This window comes from Monodon monoceros, unplaced genomic scaffold, assembly GCF_005190385.1.
Source record: "Monodon monoceros isolate NGI ecotype Baffin Bay Population unplaced genomic scaffold, NGI_Narwhal_1 Super_Scaffold_12, whole genome shotgun sequence".
Classification (NCBI taxonomy): domain Eukaryota; kingdom Metazoa; phylum Chordata; class Mammalia; order Artiodactyla; family Monodontidae; genus Monodon; species Monodon monoceros.
The window spans coordinates 146,196,094-146,215,108 of NW_021703768.1; positions in this window are offsets into that span (position 1 = coordinate 146,196,094).

The window sequence follows — 19,015 nt, forward strand, 5'->3', positions numbered from 1 at the left end:
TATATATATATATATATATATATATATATATATATATATATATATATGAAGGCCATTTGCTGCAGAATTTCCTCTTGCTCAGGGCAAGTCAGTCTTTTTGTTCTATTTAGGTCTTCAACTGATTGGATGAGGCCCACCCACACTGTGGAGGTCAGTTTGCTTTGCTGAGGGTTCACTGACTTAAAATGTTAACCTCATTCAAAAACATCCTTGTAGGTACATCCAGAATAATGTTTGACCACATATCTCGGCACTGTGACCAAGCCAAGCTGACACATAAAATTAACCATCACATCTACTATAATAACAATAGTGGACTTGACAGGCACTCAGCAGACAGATGCTCAAAGATGCGCTTGGTTAAGACTGTGTAGCTCTCCCCTGGCCAACAGTCGGTTACAGGTGCCCCACCTGCAGTCCCTCCCTGCTCCTAGCACTCTTTGCTCTGATCGTGCCCCCGTTTGAAATTTTCAGTGCCTTCCATTCCATCTACAAACAGAATGGAGAGCAGACCTCTGAACCTGAAATTTGTGGCCCTTTGTGAATAAGGACCAGTGTGTCCTCCTGCTTCTTTCCATATGCAGGTCCCACTGCCCTTCTCCCAGAACGCCTCCTCATTTTCCTCCCTCATTCTGTCCCCTTTGTTCGTATTGTCTCCTTCATCAGCAGCAGTGGATCTCAATGCTGATCACACACCGAATTCCCAGGGAGCTATAAAAAATACAGATGCCTCAATCCCCGCCCCAGTCAATTGAATCAGACTGTCCGGGATTGAGGCGTGGAGTCTGTATTTTAAAAGTGCCCTGGGGTGACCCCAAGGAACTCTGCTCTGTATTGTCTCCTTCCCTTCCTGGGGAAATACTATCATTATTAATGGACCCTTCACCAGCCCCTCCTCCAGGCTGTCTTCCATGGCCAGCCCCCTCAAAGCCACCTCTAAGCCCCATGGCTCCCTGAACTGCCCTTAGAGCCCTCAGTTCACTCTACATTGTATTGGGCTCTCCTGAGTCTTGTACCCCTAGAGGCCATAAGTCCCAGGAGGGCAGGGTCCTCCTTGGATTCTCCTGTGTGACCTACTGAGTACCGTACTTTGTCATACTCTGTGCCACTGTGCACTCTGCTCCCTCTCCTGGGGTGTTTACTCCCCTCCTGTCCACCTGATGAACTCCTCTTCAACCTTCAGAGCCTTGCTCAGACATCATCTCCCTGAGGACGCCTTTCCCGACCCTGCCGGCAGAGCAAAGCACAGCCTCCTCCACCCTCACTTGCTTCTGTGCCTCTCCTCCCTTCCCCCATAGTGAGTGCACCTAAAATAGTCCTTAGGATACACTGCAGGTGCTCAGTGAATCCACTGACGTTGGTTAAATGGATTTGCATTTGCAGTGAGTGCCCACCAATACCACTCCACCTGTATCTAACTACTCCTCTCTATCTCCACCCACAGTTAACAGCAAACCAGGTCTGCTGGATTCAACTTGAAAGAAACATTTAAGGAAGGAAGGAAGGCAGGAAAGGGAAGGGAAAAAGGGGGAAAGAAGGAAGAAAATTATAAAAACAAAAATCTCTATTTAGAGAGAGATGGTTTTGGGGTAAGCTGTTGTGAAAAGAGTGGCAAAGAGAGAGAGGTTCAGCCAATGTGTTCCTTTTCCCACTAAGTACCCAACCCAAATCCCCCAAAGAAAATAAGTGCTCAGAGATAAACACATCTCCAAGGGAAGTTTCTTTTCCCCTCCCCAGGAACATTGTGGGAAGGATTCTAGAGAAGGGAAAATGGGTCCCAAATGGCTGAGTCATTTGACATACGACAAGCAAATGGTCAGGGCCCGCTGGGGAAGGAGCCTACATCGCCCCAGCTCATCTCTGCGAGGACCAGGGTCACCGCTGAGATCCTTGCACACTTCCCCCGCCTCAGCCCTGCTCAGTTTGCAGGGCTGCCTTGGATGCGCCATGGATCTTCGCTCCAAAGTCACAGAGCCAGGCTACAGATGAACCGGATCCTGAGCTGGGCCAGGGCCACGCCCCAGACTGGGAACCGAGCTGCGTTCCAGCCTCTGTCCTGCTTGGCTGACGTGATTCCGCCTTCGCCCCCAAGTCTGGCCAGGCCCCGGGTGGAGCTGGAGCTGGGAAAGTCCTGAGGAGAGAGTCACCGATGCAGGCCAGTCTGAAAAGTCGGGATTGCCATCCCCATTTCATAGATAAGGAAACCGAGGTTTATGGAGCACAAGAGACTCACCAAAGATCACACAGGCAGGAAGAGACCGGGCTGAATGGGAGCCCCGGGCTGTTGGCTTCTAAAGGCTGCCTTTTCCTTCTCTGCCACTGTAATATCTATGGTGGTGGCAGGTAACACTCTTCTTTTGTTCCTGAGTGACACTGCTGAATTATTTTTAAGAAAAAAAGCAAAAAACCGACCTCTGCTCTACTCAAACTGAGCTCAAATGCAGCCATCAAGAGGGCAGAAGTCTTCCCTTTAAGAGTTGTTGGGTATTGACTGAGCCTAGATCCCCACCAGGCCCTGTGCAGGGCACTTGGGAGAGCACAGAGCATAAGACAGACATGAAACCTGTCTTCATCTATCCCACGGTCTAGGTCTGGCTTCCATCTGACCCCCGTCAAGCTGACACTTGGCTCTGGTAGCGTGACGTCCACGGCTCTCGAGTCCCATGCACTTGACCTGATGTCTTGAGCTGTTGGTCCTAAGCAGGGCCACACCAGGAAGGGCAGTGCCGAAAAAAAGGAAGAATAGATAGTTAACCAGACGGAACATGCAGGGACGTGGTGACTGGGAGCTGTCATAAAAGAAGGGGGCTGAGGGGAGGAGGGAATGTATATTTAGAAACAAAGAGTCTGACCAACTTAGTGGAGAGAAAGGAGAAAAAACCCCCAAATCCCTGCAGTCGCCTGTTTGCAGGAGCTGCCTAATTTAGCAGAAAATCACACACACGGGTCCTGGCACAGGCTGAAGGAAGGTATTTCCTCCCCAGCTTGGGTCAAATTTCATTCATAGGTACCGTCTAAAATTAGACCCTCTGCTTTCATTCTGGTCCAAACTCCCTGCCTAGCGTAATATTTGGGAGAAACAGGCACTCTATTAAAAGTGTGCCTTCCTCCCAGTGGCCCCTGGCCTGGGAAGGGCTGGGCCCTGTCCTCAGCTGGCGGCCGCTGCGGCTCATAAACCCCGGTCTAAATTCAAAGCATCCGCTCTGACTGGTGACCTCTGGTTCCCAGGCAAACCCATGCCTCCTCCTCCAGCTCACACCCAAGACCTGGTCAGATCACTGGGAGGGACCCATTTTAGGTCTGAGACCTTCTGTCTGAGGGTGACTCTCCAGAGAGGGAAGATGGCCTGGGAAGAGGTGCTTGTCACCCTTGGCCATGTGCTGGGGCTTCTTGCTGGGGCACGTCCTACTGTTCCCCTCTTTTCTGGACTCAAGGAACCTGCCATCCAGGCCTTTCAGTCTTGGACAAAAATAGTTTTATTGTTATTGTTATTCTCCACATTAATATAACAGTGAGGAAGGACTTGGTGGAATCAGCACCATGTTTGGACCAATTCATTCATTCAGTGAATGTTTACTGAGCACTTTGTATTTGGAGTCTTTTGGTTGTGAGTAACAGAAAAGAGAAGGACACCTTGGGCGCACCTGGCCTCCAAGAGCTGGACATGTGTCAGGGATGGGCTGGACTCACAGCCTGGGCCTGGTGGTGGGGAAACCCAGCACCTCTACTTCTCTTCCAGCAACAGCGTCAACTCTTCTATCACTGCCTGCTGACCTTTCTGCTGCTCAGACCATGTGGCAGAACGTGGCTCCTGTTGTATATGGTCTCAGTTCCAGCCATCTGCACAGAGACTCCTCTTTCTGGGTTTCAATTCCAAAGTCCCAGGGAAGGTTTCTGATTGGCTTAGCTTGTACCAGGTGCCCACCCCTCAACCAATCAACAGCAGCCAGGGAAGGGTCATTTACTAGCATGGTATGTGAATGGCATGAGGAAGAGACATTCCCAGAAGTAAAGAGACAGTTTTAACCCTTTGCAGCTGCTTCTCTGCAAGTGGCCTGTGAAAACACAGAAAAGGACCTTGGCCCAGGCACAGCAAGTTAAGGAAGGCTTTCTGGAAGCCTCTATGCTGGGTGAGTGAGATTTAGCCAGGATGTGAGAAGGAAGAGTGGAGAAGGTTGTTCAGAGAATGGCACAGGCAAAGACCTCAAGGCAAAACCCAGGTCCCCCAGGGTAGAAGTCCTGGCACCACCAGTCTCCAGCTGTGCTGAACTCAGGCAAGTTATGTTGCTTTCTGAGCCTCAGTTTCCTCATCTGTAAATGGGAATCCTAACACCTTCCTCCAGGAGTTATGCGGATTGAATGAGACTATGTCCACAGTAGCACCTGGCATGTGGGTAGCTCAGCGTGTGTCAGTTGACTCTGTTCACCCTGGGTGCAGGGGTCCCTTCTGGGCAGATGATGTCCCACAGGTGGTCCCTTCTCACCTTCAGTCTCAGCTCGGCCATCACAGGGCGTCATCACAGAAACCCTCCCTGACCTGCCTTCAAAGTGGGTTTGCCTTTAACTCCTAATATATCATCTTATTTCCCTCCTAGAACTTTTCTCAATTTGCAGTTATTTGGTTTGTCTTTTTCTAAAAATTGAACTATATTTGACATATAACATTGTGTAAATTTAAGGTGTACAATATGTTGATTTGATACATTTCTTTATTGCAACATGATCACCACCGTAGCGTTAGTTAAGACCTCGACCACACCGCATAATCATCATTTCTTTTCAGTGGTTGGAATAACTAAGATCTAGTCTCTTGGCAAGTTTGATGCTTCCAACGCAATAGTGTTGTCTATATTCACTCTACTGTACGTGAGATCTCTAGGACTTATTTACTACTCGTCGCAAGTTTGTAAACCACATCCTTCCTGTTGTCTTCTCATTTATAACCTGGTTCTGCTTGAGGCTGAAAGGGCCATGAAGGCAAGGACGGTGCCTGTTTTGTTCTCTGATGTACCCTCAGGATACGTAGGGTGCCTGGCACCCAGTAGGTGCTCCATCAGTGTCTGCTGTATCAATGAATGAGAGGATGCAGACATGTAGAAAAGAAATCTTGTCGGTCTCACAGGGGAGGGTTGGATTTCTCAGACAATCTCTGGCTGAGAGCTCCCTCAACAAAGTCACTTGACAGCTACATGAGTCCTGAGCCCCCTGAAGAGAGCCCCTCCCACACCCTAGTTCAAAGGCTTTGGTGCTCTGGGCCATTACCCAGACCTACAGTACCTGGAAAACTCAGGTGGACTCCCAACCATCCTATTCTCTGAGACTCCTCCAACCAGGCCTTTTTTTTTTTTTTTTTTTTTTTTTTGCGGTACGCGGGCCTCTCACTGTAGTGGCTTCTCCCGTCGCGGAGCACAGGCTCCGGACGCGCAGGCTCAGCGGCCATGGCTCACGGGCCCAGCCGCTTCGCGACATGTGGGATCTTCCCTGACCGGGGCACGAACCCGTGTCCCCTGCATCGGCAGGCAGACTCTCAACCACTGCGCCACCAGGGAAGCCCCAACCAGGCCTTTTAAGTTGGGAGGTGGAACGGGCTCGGGCCTGGGGCTCTAGCTCTGGCCCCGGACTCCCTGGGACTTGCCCTGGGAGATATTTCTCCTCAGGGCCTGAGCAGAGGCTTCTCACCCTCCCCATCTTACTCGTTCTAGGGGTGATGAGCTCCATCCGACACAGGGGCTGAGAAGAATAAGAGCAGGGCCTGGTCCAGGTGGCCCCCCAGCAGCAGCACTGGGGCGTGTCTTGGGATCAGCCCCTGTGCAAAGGCTGACCTCACTTCCCATCATTTTCTCCCCCATCCTTGGCCATTCTCCTCCCTCACTGACCTCCTGCAACTTCCTAGAAACTCTCCCCTGTCTCCCTTCTTGTCTTAGCTTGGCTTCCCCACTACAAACCTTGAAATGAGGATGTGAGTCCAAGTAGTCATTTGGAAAGTGATGCCCAAAAGTGCTGACAAGGGGAATGGGGCCATGAGACAGGCAGGGGTAGGGGACCCAAACTGGGTGCATTAACAGTGAGGGTTCTATCCTGCTCCTGCCCTGCGAGATGGTGTCGAACACTTGCCCAGCCCACCAGAGGGGCGGGAGCCATTTGTTGAGGGGTCCTGTGATGAGTGTTAACTCCCCAGCCCTGTGGCCTGGGCTGTCTGTAGGGAGCCTCAGTCGACTTGTAGGAACTTCTGGTCTGTCCTCTTTGCGTCAATGTGCAGGGGAACGGTGAGTGCCGAGGGCTTATGGGCAGGGGCATCTGCTACCCCACCCATCACCCCAGCCCTCTGGGTGGCCTCTCCCACCACCCCCAGGGCTCCCACTGATTGTGCACTGCCCCCTCACCCCAAGGACCTCTCATGCATCCCTGATGGTTGACTCTGCACTGGTCCATCAACCCCGGAAGAATTGCCCACTCTACCCCCACCCCAACCAGGACCCTTTCTTTATGTCCCCATTTAACCTCCCAATGACTCCTGTTCCCTTTGCTCAACACTTTCCCCTGCCTCCTGTCCAGGAACTTGGAGATGTGACCAGGACTGGGCGAGATGTTACCTCCCTGAAGCGGCAGGAGGGTGGGGGAGGGTGGGTCCGCTTCCTGAACGTCTCCTCCTGGGATCTTCTGTGTCCGATGGAGTGAGTCATGTCCTCCGCCTCTCCCCAACCTGGCCTCTCTCCTCGTCTCTCAGAGAGGCGCTGGCCCTTCCTTCTTCCTCCTGTTTCCCCATTGAGAGAAAAGGATCTGCTGAGACTCCGGGTGGCCCAGGGTACAATGAGGTTCAGCCTGGATGATCCAATCGGCCCTACGGCTGGGCTCAACGGTCTAGCCCGTCCTTAGGCAGGAGCACAGCCTCTGGTTCTCTAGGGGGCTCGCCAAGTCCTTGAAGCATCAGGTGGGGCCCTGGACAAGGGAGGAGAACACGTAGCTACAGCCCTGCTCTGAGGAAAATGTCTGTTTTACAGGTGAGAAAACGGAGGCTCAGAGAAGGTAAATTACTCACCCAAGACCCCAGAGCTGGCCAGTGTCCGATGCCAAAGCCCTGTGTTCTAATTTCCAGAATCACTGTGTGTCCAGGCCTGTGCCATTCCTTACGAGAGGTGCAAAGAGGAGTACCCCATGGGCACCCCAGGGAGCCCGGGGCAAAGCTGGGAAATGAGGCTGGCCTCTGCCTGCCATCTTCACTGCCTGGCCCTCTGCTCTCCACTCCTGCCCTCTGTGATCCGCTTGCCACAGAGCAGCCAAGGGAGCTTAAAAAAAAGTTCTGATCGTGCCACTCCCGTTTACAACCTTCCAATGGTTTCCAACAGCCCTGAGAACGAAATCAGAACTTTCCCCAAGGGCCCGTGCGGCCTCCTCCAATCTCACCTGGACCCTCCACCTTACTCACTGCTCCCCGACTCGAGTGCCCTGGCTGTCCCCAGATACCCCAAGTTTCTCTGCGGTAGTAGGCATCTCTGCTAAAAGCTCATCACCCCTGGCATCTGGAACAGCCTATCCTGAAATTGGAAATATCTTCTAGTCTTACTGCTAGGTCACCTGATTGTATTTTCTCACCACCTGATGTATTTCCTCATTTACTTGATGATTTTGTCTCTCCCCTGCTAGAACATGGGCTCCGTTAGGGCAGGTACTTGTCTGACCACCTCACTGCTTTATTCCTAGTGTCCCAAGGGTGTTTGGCACATAAGTGGGGCCTCTAGTCAACAGGCATTTGTTGAACGACAGACACTCCATTTCCAGAGCTTGAGCACAGCGCTTGGAATTTGGTCTGCTCTACTGGGCAGCACTGAATGCAGGTATATACACAGGGAGACACACACACACACACACACACACACACACACGCGCGTGCGCGCGCGGCTCCAGGAGTGCACGCAGACCCTGACCATGGCTCCAGCTTCCCCTACTTTCAGATCCAGGGACGACTTGGAATTTGGATGTGTCATCAACGATGTGTCATCATCGTTGTTAACACGCCATGTCTGGCATCTCAGGACCACTCACGTAGCATCCCGCCAGCCGGCCTTCTTTGCCGTCTCAGTCTGTCTTCCTACATGGGAACAAGGCATGTCCTCATCCTCACAGGCAGATCTGGCTGAGCTTCCCTGGTTAGTGGCCTCAATGGTTGTGAAACCCACTCACCTTTATGAACATCTTTGACAGCCTTTTTGGAAGTGTCCTTCCGGATATTATCATGAGTCTCTGCTCCTCTGTCAGCGCCTCTACCTGTCTGTATATTTCAGTCTCTCTCTTTCCCATTATTTTATTATAAAAGTGACCCTCAATCCAAGAGTCTGTTCCCCCTAAAGAGAAGCAGCTGGACATGACCCAGGTGTCCACGTTTCCTTCCCATCTAATTCTAATTGCTCATTCGTAGGCCAACTGCTGAATCTCTCGCTCTCTCTTCGTCTGTCTCTTTCTCTCCCGCTCTTCTCTCTCTCCTCCAACCCCCGCTCGCCCCCACCCCCCAACACAAACACACATTATATACCCGTACCAAACATTCATTCTCAGGGACAATTCTGTGTTCTCCAAGGAGATCAAATTTAAAATGCATGCAGTGGTCAGAAAATGACCTCAGTGAGTTCAGTGCGCCAGTTACAGGATGATAACTCCACAGCTTCTGTGTTGGGAGATGCAGGTGACTGTGGACAGGGCAGGCTGGCTAGCACGTGACCTACCCTGGGGGGAGCCCTCCACGCAGCTCTGGCCAAGCATTGCTGTATGGATGGGGGCTCACTCTGGTCACGTCTTCTCACGCTTCAAAAGAGGCCAGAAAATCATTTTAACTTTTAAAAAATCTGAACTCTTTCATTCAAAAATGTGGATAAATCCAAATGTACACACTCTATGAGCACAACGTAACATGTCTGCCTGCACTGAGCCCTGGACTGCCAGTCTAAGACTTCTGCGTGAAATCTGTAAGATGTAAGAGGAAGTGTGTGTGTGTGTGTGTGTGTGTGTGTGTGTGTGTGTGTGTTTGGTAGGATGATGAAGCTCTTTCCTTCAGGTACAAATGGAGCATAGTTTCTGATCCAATTGTAATAACCTATATTATCCCCTTCCATTTACATTATCCCCAACTATTTCCCTATTTTTCAACATTGAAATTATTTCAAGGTTTTTATTACCACTGTGCTGAGATGAACTTCCTTAAAGTTGGTTCTTTACATTCATCCATCTTTGTACACACATCTGTCACAGACCTGGACTGTAAAGTTCTGTTTCTAAGATTGTCTTCTTTAAGAACTTCTAAAACAAAAAACATCTTATTTTTCTTTGTATGCCTATTGCCTGACTCTCTTCCTGGATCATAGAAGGCATTCAGTAAATGTTTGGTGAATGAAGAAACAGGGTCAGAAAAGAAGGAAAGTCAGCTTTACTGTGCATCAAGGGAAAGTTCAGTGATTTTATAAAGTTGAGTCCTGGTAATGAAAGCACATTTAACCAGCAAGACGTAGACCCATTTTTCTGCTAATGTCACACTATATCATTAAATCACTTCCCTCTACCCTTGATTCTACCCAACTCCCCATCCACACACCTGAAGTTTGTATCATGAATACAGAAGACAATTCACATTTCCCTGGAGTAATGATTATGATCGAATTCTCAAACCTGGGGTTTGGCCTTTATTATTATTATTTTTAATTTAGTTATTTATTTTAGTTTTGACTGTGTTGGATCTTCGTTGCTGCGCACAGGCTTCTCTGTAGTTGTGGCGAGCTGGGGCTACTCTTCGTTGTGGTGTGCAGGCTTCTCATTGCAGTGGTTTCTCTTGTTGCAGAGCATGGCCTCTAGGCGTGTGGGCTCAGTAGTTGTGGCTCGCGGGCTCTAGAGCGCAGGCTCAGTAGTTGTGGCACAAGGGCTTAGTTGCTCCGCGGCATGTGGGATCTTCTCGGACCAGGGCTCGAACCCATGTCCCCTGCATTGGCAGGCAGATTCTTAACCACTGTGCCACCAGGGAAGCCCTGGCCTTTATTTTTTTAACTCAGATTAAAACCAATTTGAGCCCTCAAACAACAGATGGGCAGGAAGCCCAAGGTCTGCCTCTTGGGTACCTCCCTCTGCTTGAATTGCCCACGATCTCCAGGGGTTTATACAGTCAGGAATAAAAGTCAGCCAGTTGGTAATAAATCTTGCCCTCGCACAGCTCTGAGAGCGAGGACCTCCTTAACTTTTTACCCTGGCAGCTTGCTTGCCTCACCTTAGTCCCAACACTCAAAAGGCAAAAAGCCATTCCCAGGTACAACCCCAGTTTATCTAAGGAGGGAATTTCTCTCCCGGTGACTGCAATGTGTCATAGATGTTTCCTTGGTTCCCACAAAGCCTTGCCTCTTTGGGCCTCTTTTTCTTGTGTTTGAATGTCAAGGCCGATGGGAAAGGGAATAATCAGCCATCAGTTTCTGGGTCCATCTAATCCTCTCCAATAGGAATAAGAGAAGGCTATTCTGTCCCGTTCCCGTATAGGGGAAAGGGAAAATCCCAAAGTTAGAAATGTGGAAGTGGCATGTTTTCCTTCAGGGCTGACTTGCTAATGGGTATGAGGTTTCTGTCTGGGGTGATGAAAATGTTCGGGAATTAGATAGTGGCGATGGTTGCACAACCTTATGAGTATATTCAAAACCACTGAATTGCACACTTCTGATAGGGTGAATTTTATGGTATGTGAATTACATTTTAATTAAATTTTTTTTTAAAAAACATGAGTTAAATTATTTGCCTCTGCCCTCTGCCAGCTGTGCTCTTCTGGCCCTGGGACTTGGATCTCTCGCTGCTAAGTTGTTCCTCCCTGAATCTGGACCGGAGGCTCACTGGGTAGAGGTTCTGGCCAGGGCTGGCCCAGGGAGCCTCTGTGAGCCATAGGCCACTCTTGCTGAAGGGTAGATTTATGGCCTGGAGGTTCCCAGGGTAACAATGAGTGTGGGTGGGACCAGTAGGCAGGGGCTGCTACATGGGTGACAAGGGACTGGAAGTGAGAATGTTTTCTTTCCTAACTCCAGGAGAGAAAAGGGGTGGGGTAGTCTCAAATGAAGAAGGAAACGATTCCCGTATTCTCAATTTAGTAGCTGAAAAATATCATTGAAATGATTTTAACTGACAGAATGGAAGTTACTCTTTTTATAATTGGGGTCCTTCTTGATCTATATTTGATTTTAAAAATATATTAGTTCAGAATAATTTTGGCTTTGTTATCACTTTAAACTGAAACCCTTGAATCTCCTGGATCAATTACCACACTGGCCTGCTGTCACACATGGAAGCTCTTCTCCCTTACCCCTTCTCTAGGGACTGGGGGCAGAGTGAGTGGTCTTATTCTACAGGTGGGCAGGGTTCATTTTTGTGTTCTCTAGTTAGGAGAGGAGAAGATGGAAAGAGCCCTTATGGAGGAATTAATCTAAGTCTTCAAATGATAAACACTATAAAGTATCAGGGCATTCTGAGAATGCTTTATCCTCAGTAACATTTCCTCAAACATTCTCAACGGCAATCAGTGTAAAAGTTTGAGCTATCTCTATTTAAATGTCCGAAGCCCACCTTAAATTGCCTTAAAAAGAATTTATTGGGGGCTTCCCTGGTGGCGCAGTGGTTGAGAGTCCTCCTGCCGATGCAGGGGACGCGGGTTCGTGCCCCGGTCCGGGAAGATCCCACATGCCGCGGAGCGGCTGGGCCTGTGAGCCATGGCGGCCGCTGAGCCTGCGCATCCGGAGCCTGTGCTTCGCAACGGGAGAGGCCACAACAGTGAGAGGCCTGCGTACCGCAAAAAAAAAAAAAAAAAAAAAAAAGAATTTATTTGTTCATGTAAACTAAAGCAGAGTGGACTTCAGGCATGGCTTAATCCAGGGTATCAAGAAAGATCATCAGGCTCCAGTTTCTCTTTTCTCCATTTCTTGGCTCTGCCAAAGAAAAGTCTTATTGCAAAGGTCTCGTTGCAACACATTGATGCTGGCTGAGTCATATACTCACTCCTGAATCAATGACCACGTCCAGGGGAATGCAGTGTTAAAATTGGCTAGGCCTGCATCTTGTGCCCATTTCTGGAGTAAGGATGAAATCCCATATTAACCATGTGGATGAGCAAGGGCAACAGGGTAGTTCCTTAGAGAAAAATTGTTGTATATTTGCTAGGAGAGGGGAGAACGGGTGTTGGGTGACAAGAACAACAAAATGTAGATTAAAAGCTTGGATTGCGGTCTAATTTTTTTTCTTTTCCAAATGAAAGACCCAGGAATGAATATATAAGTAGAAAACTACAAAGAAAAACAGAGGATTATCAGGAGACTCAGAAGAGTGGTTACTTTTGAGGGAGAGGAAGGGCATGTGATAGGAAAGGAACACTAAGTTTTCTTGATGTTTGACCATGGAGGCGTGCTTTAAAACTCACATGTGCCGAGGCTGGCTAGCTCTTTCCTCTTCCTCTGGGAAACACGCACAGTCCACACTTCCCACCCTCCCTTGCAGTGAACGTGGCCATGAAACTGAGTTCTGGCCCGTGGAACATGGGAGGAAGTGCTATGTGCCACTTTCAGCCCTGACCCGTGAAACCACTCTGTCTTCTTACATCTCTGCCTGGGTGTTGATCTCCAAGGTAACCTTGGAAGCCTGATGATGAAGATGGTGGAGATGCAATCATTCTGGATCCCTGAGCCACACCCTGGAGCAGAGGGCTCCCCTTCCCACACACTGTCACTGTTCAGGATTACCCGTTTTGACTTTACAACGAAATAAAGTTCTTTTGAGTGACGTCATTGAAACGTTAGGGTTTGCAAACCTTGATTCATAGGGTACATAATGTTTTATATACTTCTCAGTATGTATGATAGAGCTGACAATAAAAAAATGTAAAGAACAAAGGAAAATGAAGGCTAGATGCAGATCATGGGAATAGCAGGAAAGCGGGAGGACCTCCCACATTCAAAGCATTTCCAATTCTTATTTCTGGAGCGGGTACAGCTTCAAGGGTGGAAGCTAGAAGACACTTTCCTATCTACATTTTTCTGATCTTTTTGAAGACTCTGTCATGTGGGTAGAAACTCTGAAATGTTCCTTCTGAACTACTTCCTCCAGGCTGTGTGAGGTTGAAAGGAGAGGAAAAAGAACAGTAATAATAATAACAATAGCAGGAACTATTTATTGAGTGTTTGTTCTAGCCAGTTACCCTGCTCAGCCCCAAACCACAGGTCTCTGGGAAGTATCTTTGCTTCTATTTGAGAAATGAAGTAACCCAAGAATGTAATTATGCTGCTGAGGGTTCCAGCACTGCGCCCCTTACCCCTCCACAGGGCTGATAAGTAAGGGGGACTTAGTGCAAAGGTGGTGTCTGGTGACCCGTGAAACCTGCCCAGAAGTGGACATGGGGAGCAGTGGGTTGAGGCCACAACACAGCCCTGAGGTCGTTCCCTGGGCTCTGTCTCCCAACTGCTTCTCTTCCCAACAACGGAAAGAGTCCAAGCCGGGAGGGCTGCTTCCATGGGGGTTGAACTGATCCCCTCCACTCGTCTTCTCACTTCTCATTCTTTTAGCTCAGTATCTGGATGAATCTCATATTTCCTTCTCCTTGTCACCTTCACCCAGGCAGTTCCTATCTGCCTCAGCTCTCGGAAGAGTGTTTTACTACCTTCTTAATCATTTTTATTAAAGAAAATGAAGATTTGTGGTTAACCACAACACTCACCTGCTAATCCCTACCCACACCCCACAAAAAGAGGACCCAGAACTGTCTGGGGTCCCACCCAAGGTCTTTAAGCAAACCAGGCACCCCTGTAGGAGATTTCCACATTCCAGGGCCCAAAACAAGGGGACGCAGAAAACAGAGGAGGCATTCAAAGCCATCCTTGCACGCAGAGACACACTTGCCCTTGACCACACAGCCCACAGAGAGGAGATGGGCAAGTTCTTTATACTGAGGAACGTATATGCTTCTAATATGGCCCAGTGCCCTTCGTGCTTCGCCCAAGAGAAATCACACATAAGGATGGAGAATTCTAATCCCAGGCTCTGCTCTGAAGGATCTGCAGGAATGGGTGGGGAGGTATTGGTGATGAAGGCTTGGCTTCACAATGACAGGATGTTGCTTCCCTCTGAGTCCCACCCATCCCAGGCCACCCTGGGAAGAATATGCTGTACTTTAGCACTCATGAGAGAAAAGAAAGCCAAAGGCACACTATAGGACAGAGACTTTTTTTTCCCCCAGGAAATATATTTCTGACAAGAGAAGCCAGCACTAAAATGTCACTGTCTCCCATCCTCACTCAGCACAAATGGTGACAATCCTGAACTTTCCCACCACCAGCCCCTTGGGAGGAGCCTGTGGGAAGCACTCCATCCCAGGATTTAAGAGCATGAACTCTGGATATACTCATATCCATGTTTAAATCCGGAATCCACTGCTTCCTAGCTGTGACCTCAGGCTAGTCATTTGATCCCGTTGGGTCTCAGATGTCCCATGAAGTTGCTGTGAGGATTAACCATGTTAGGGTATGGAGATGGCTTAGTGCAGGGTCTGACTCTTAGCAAGCACGCCGTAAATGGTGGATACTGTCATGATTTTGCTGGTCTGTATAGAGAAGATTGGTCTCTATGATTGTTCTAGAAAGAAAGTCTGCAGGGCTGTGGGACGAGAGACTGAGAGCTGTGAGGATCAGGGAGATGATGAGGGCTGGAGAGAAGGAAGCCGGGAGCGGGCCACACCTCCAGGGCCTTGTTGCCAGAGTGCCCCAGAAGGAGGTCAGTGAAGATGTGTGTTAGCCCTGTGCAAGGTGTGGAGGAGTGTCCTGGGGTCTGTGGGTAGAAACTGAAGGCCCACCTATGACCACTCGCCCCCTACCCACCTCCGCTGCGGGACACTCGTCTCACTGCCACTGTCCAGGGTTATCTCCCTGCCAGGATTCTTTGCAGAATCCTGATTTTGCCTCCACATTGAGGACATACAGATCTATGCCTCAGGGTGGACTTCTGTTGACAGAGCCCCTGAGGCTGATGCACGAGGGAAAGGATGGTGAGAACCAACATTGTTGCTCAGGTAGGATGAGCAGAGTGGCCTGACCAGCACCTCCCCCCACCACAGGTAGAATGTCACGATGTCATGTCATAATCAGAAGGTGGCTTGGACTAGAGTAGGCGCTCAGAACCTCACGTGAGAGAAACTCCCCCCCCCTCCTCCAGCCCCTTCTCTTCCCCTCTTCCTCCTCCTCTTTTTTCCAGCCCCCCAATTCCTCCCCTTCACTCCCCCTCTCCTCGTTTATGCATACGTCTAATACACATGGTAACAAGTTCAAACAGCACAAAAGGGTATATCCTTCAAAGGAAGCTCACTCTCATCTCTGATCCCCAGTCCTCAGTTTACCTGCCCAGAGCCACCATTTATAAGCATACGTATGGAAGCATGTAAGTTGGTGGATACGCATTTTACACAAATACTAACATGCCATATAGATGTTTTGGTACTATGCCTTTTTCACCTAACAGTTTATCTTTAGCCTGGTTTTTATGTACATCTACCTTAACAGCTGAATAATGTTCCATTGTATGGACGCACTATAATTTATTTAATCAGCCCACAGCTGATGAACATTTAGGGGGTTTCTACTCTTGCTACCAATAATGCAGCAAATAATATTATCATGATGTTAATAATAATGATAGTAGTTAACATTTGTTGGGCTCTTAACAAGTGCTGGACACTGTTTCATATATGTTTCATATAATATGTTTTCCTATATTAAGTTATTTAACCTTCAGAATAAATCTCGGTGGCAGGTGCTATTATTGTCATTTTGTGGATGAAGAAGTAGGCACAGAGATTAAATACTTTGCCTGCTTCTCTGCACACACGAATGATTATATTTGTAAAGTAAATTCCTAAGAGTATATTTTAAATTTTGATAGCATTTACCAAATTGTCCTTCTAAGACATTGTACCAGTTTATATTCTTATCGACCTTGTATAAAAGTGCCTATTTCCTTCATATATTTCATATCTGTATCCATATCCATGTCTATATCTATAGAGGGAAAGAGAGAGAATAAGATAGGAGGAAATTTGGTGTGACTTAATTTGCATTTCTTTTATTATGAGCAAAGTTGAGCACCTCTTTATATGTTCAAAGTCACTCTATTTACTTTTTCATGAGTCCTTTGCTCATCTTTTCTATGGCTGATCTTTTTTATTACTTTATAAGAACTCTTTATATATTAATAATATTCTTTTTAAAAAATTATTTTATTTAAAAATGTACTATTACATGTATTATACAAAGAGACAATTAAGGATGATATATACCTTCATGCAAAGAATAATAACTCAGCTTAAGAAATAGAACATTTCCAGTAGCTTCAAAGCTCCCTGGATTCTTCTCCCATTGTACTCACCTACCAACCCTCACAGCCTACACTCCAGGAAACTATTACCCTGAATTTTGTGCTAATCATTTCTTTTCTTTGTTGTTTTACCACATATGCATATATTCCTAAACAATATATTGTTTAGTTTTGTCTGATTTTAAATTTCATATAAACACACTGTGTGTATTTTTCTGTGACCTCCTTCTTTCATTCTCATAATTTTGAGAGGCATCCACATTCATGTGTAGAAACTGTGGTTCATTAATTATTAACGCTATTGAGTGTTTTATGACTATGCCATTTTTAAAAAACTCAACAAAGTTAACATTTATTTAGTATTATTTATATAATTAACATTATTCAATTTTGTCAATTACCCAATGATGTCTTTTAAAGCCCTGGCTCTCTCCATCACCCACCTCAGGTCAGGAGTGTACATTGTATTTAGTTTTCACGTCTCTTCATTCACCTTTAAAGTGGAGTGTTTCTTTTGCATTTCTTTATTTTTCATGATATTGACATTAAAAAAAAATTTTTGTTGGAGTATAGTTGATTTACAATGTTGTGTTAGTTTCAGGTGTGCAGCAAAATGAATCAGTTATACATATACATATATCCACTTTTTTTTTTTTTTTTTGGCTGCGTTGGGTCTTAGTTGTGGCTCACGGGATCTTCATTGAGGCATGCGGGATCTTTTGTTGCAGCGTGTGGGCTCTTCATTGTGTCGCGTGGACTCTTCTCTAGTTGTGGTGCCTGGGCTTCTCTCTAGTTGTGGCATGCAGGTTTTCTCTTCTCTAGTTGTGGCACGCAGGCTCCACTGTGTGTGGGCTCTGTAGTTTGCAGCATGCAGGCTCTCTTGTTGAGGCACACGAGTTCAGTAGCTGTGGCACGTGGGCTTAGTTGTCCCACAGCATGTGGGATCTTAGTTCCCCCACCAGGGATCGAACCTGCGTCCCCTGCATTGGAAGGCAGATTCTTTACCACTGGACCACCAGGGAAGTCCCTATCCACTCTTTTTTAGATCCTTTTCCCATATAGGCCACTACAGAGTACTGAGTAGAGTTCCCTGTGCTATACAGTAGGTCCTCATTAATCTATTTTATATATAATAGTGTGTATATGTCAGTCCCAATCTTCCAATTGATTATACCATTTATATGTGAAAAGTACAACCCACTAGCAGTTTATGGGAATTTTCATGACTCTACATTCTCACCAACATTTGGTATTCTTAGGCTCTGATGGGTGAATAATGGTATCTCATTATGATTATAATTGGCATTTCCACAATTAGTGAGGTTGGGCATATTTTTGTATTTTATAAGCCACTGATGTTTCCTCTTCTCTGAAGAGGATTTGCATTTTCTCTTGTATGGTGTGTCTTCTCATTGATTCATTAGTGTTCTTTATATATTCTGGATATTAATCCTTTGTGAGTTAGGTATGTCGCAAATATATTCAATACGTGCTTTGTCCTTTCACTCTATGGGTTATCATATGTTAATGTTATGAACATTCTTAATTTTAACACAGTCATATATGTTAATCTTTAATAATTTTTGCTTTTTGCATGTTGTTTGAGGAATCTTTCCTATGTTTGAAGTCACAATAGTATTCTTCTATATTGGCTTTTGCATTTAAGAATTTAATCCATCTGAAATGGATTTTTGTTGTGCTATGACATAGGAATCCAATTGCATATTTTTGCCATATGGAGAGACAGTAGTCCTAGGACTAATGTCTATTTTTATCACTTATCTTCAATGCCACTCTGGCATAAACCAAGTCTCTTTATCTGCATGGGTCTGTTTCTGGACTCTCTGTCCTTTTATATTGGTCTATTTTTGGTCTACTCCTGTACTTATAATACTTTCTTCCTTGTCATAGCTTTATAATAAACCTTGATATCTGATAAGACAGGTTCCCCCAGCTTCTCCTACTTTTTTAGGAGTCTTTTGGCTATCCATGGCTCCTTATTCTTCCATATAAATATTAGAATCAACCTTCAAGCTCCGTGAAATACTCTCTTGAGATTTTGTTTAGAACTGCATTGAGTTTGTTGATCAGTTTTGAGAGAAATGATATATTTATGATATTGAAACTTCTCCAAGAAAATGACACTTCTCTACATTTACTGAGGTTTTTTTTTTTTTTTTTGGCTGCACCATGCGGCATGTGGGATCTTAGTTCCCCAACCAGGGATCGAACCCATGACCCCTGCAGTGGAAGTGCGGAGTCTTAACCACTGGACCACCAGGGAAGTCCCTTAGGTGTTTTTATATGTCTTTCATTATGGATTTATAATTTTTCCTTAAAGGATTGCATATCTTGTTAAATTTCTTTTAAAAGGTTTATCTTTGGGGTTCGTTGCAAGTGGTGTTTAAAAAAATTACATTTTGTAAAATGCGATTATTTACTGAATACTGACTTTGCATCCAGTAGTCCTTCCAAACTCTCCTATTATTTTATAATTTATCTATATATTATTTGGGTTTTCTACCTAGACAACCCTTTCACCTATGAACAATGGTACTTTTATTTGTTTCTTTCAAAGCCTGAAATCTTTTCTTTATCTTATTTTAATTCACTGGTTGGAACATCCAGTATAATGTTGATTAGTAGTGGTCATAAT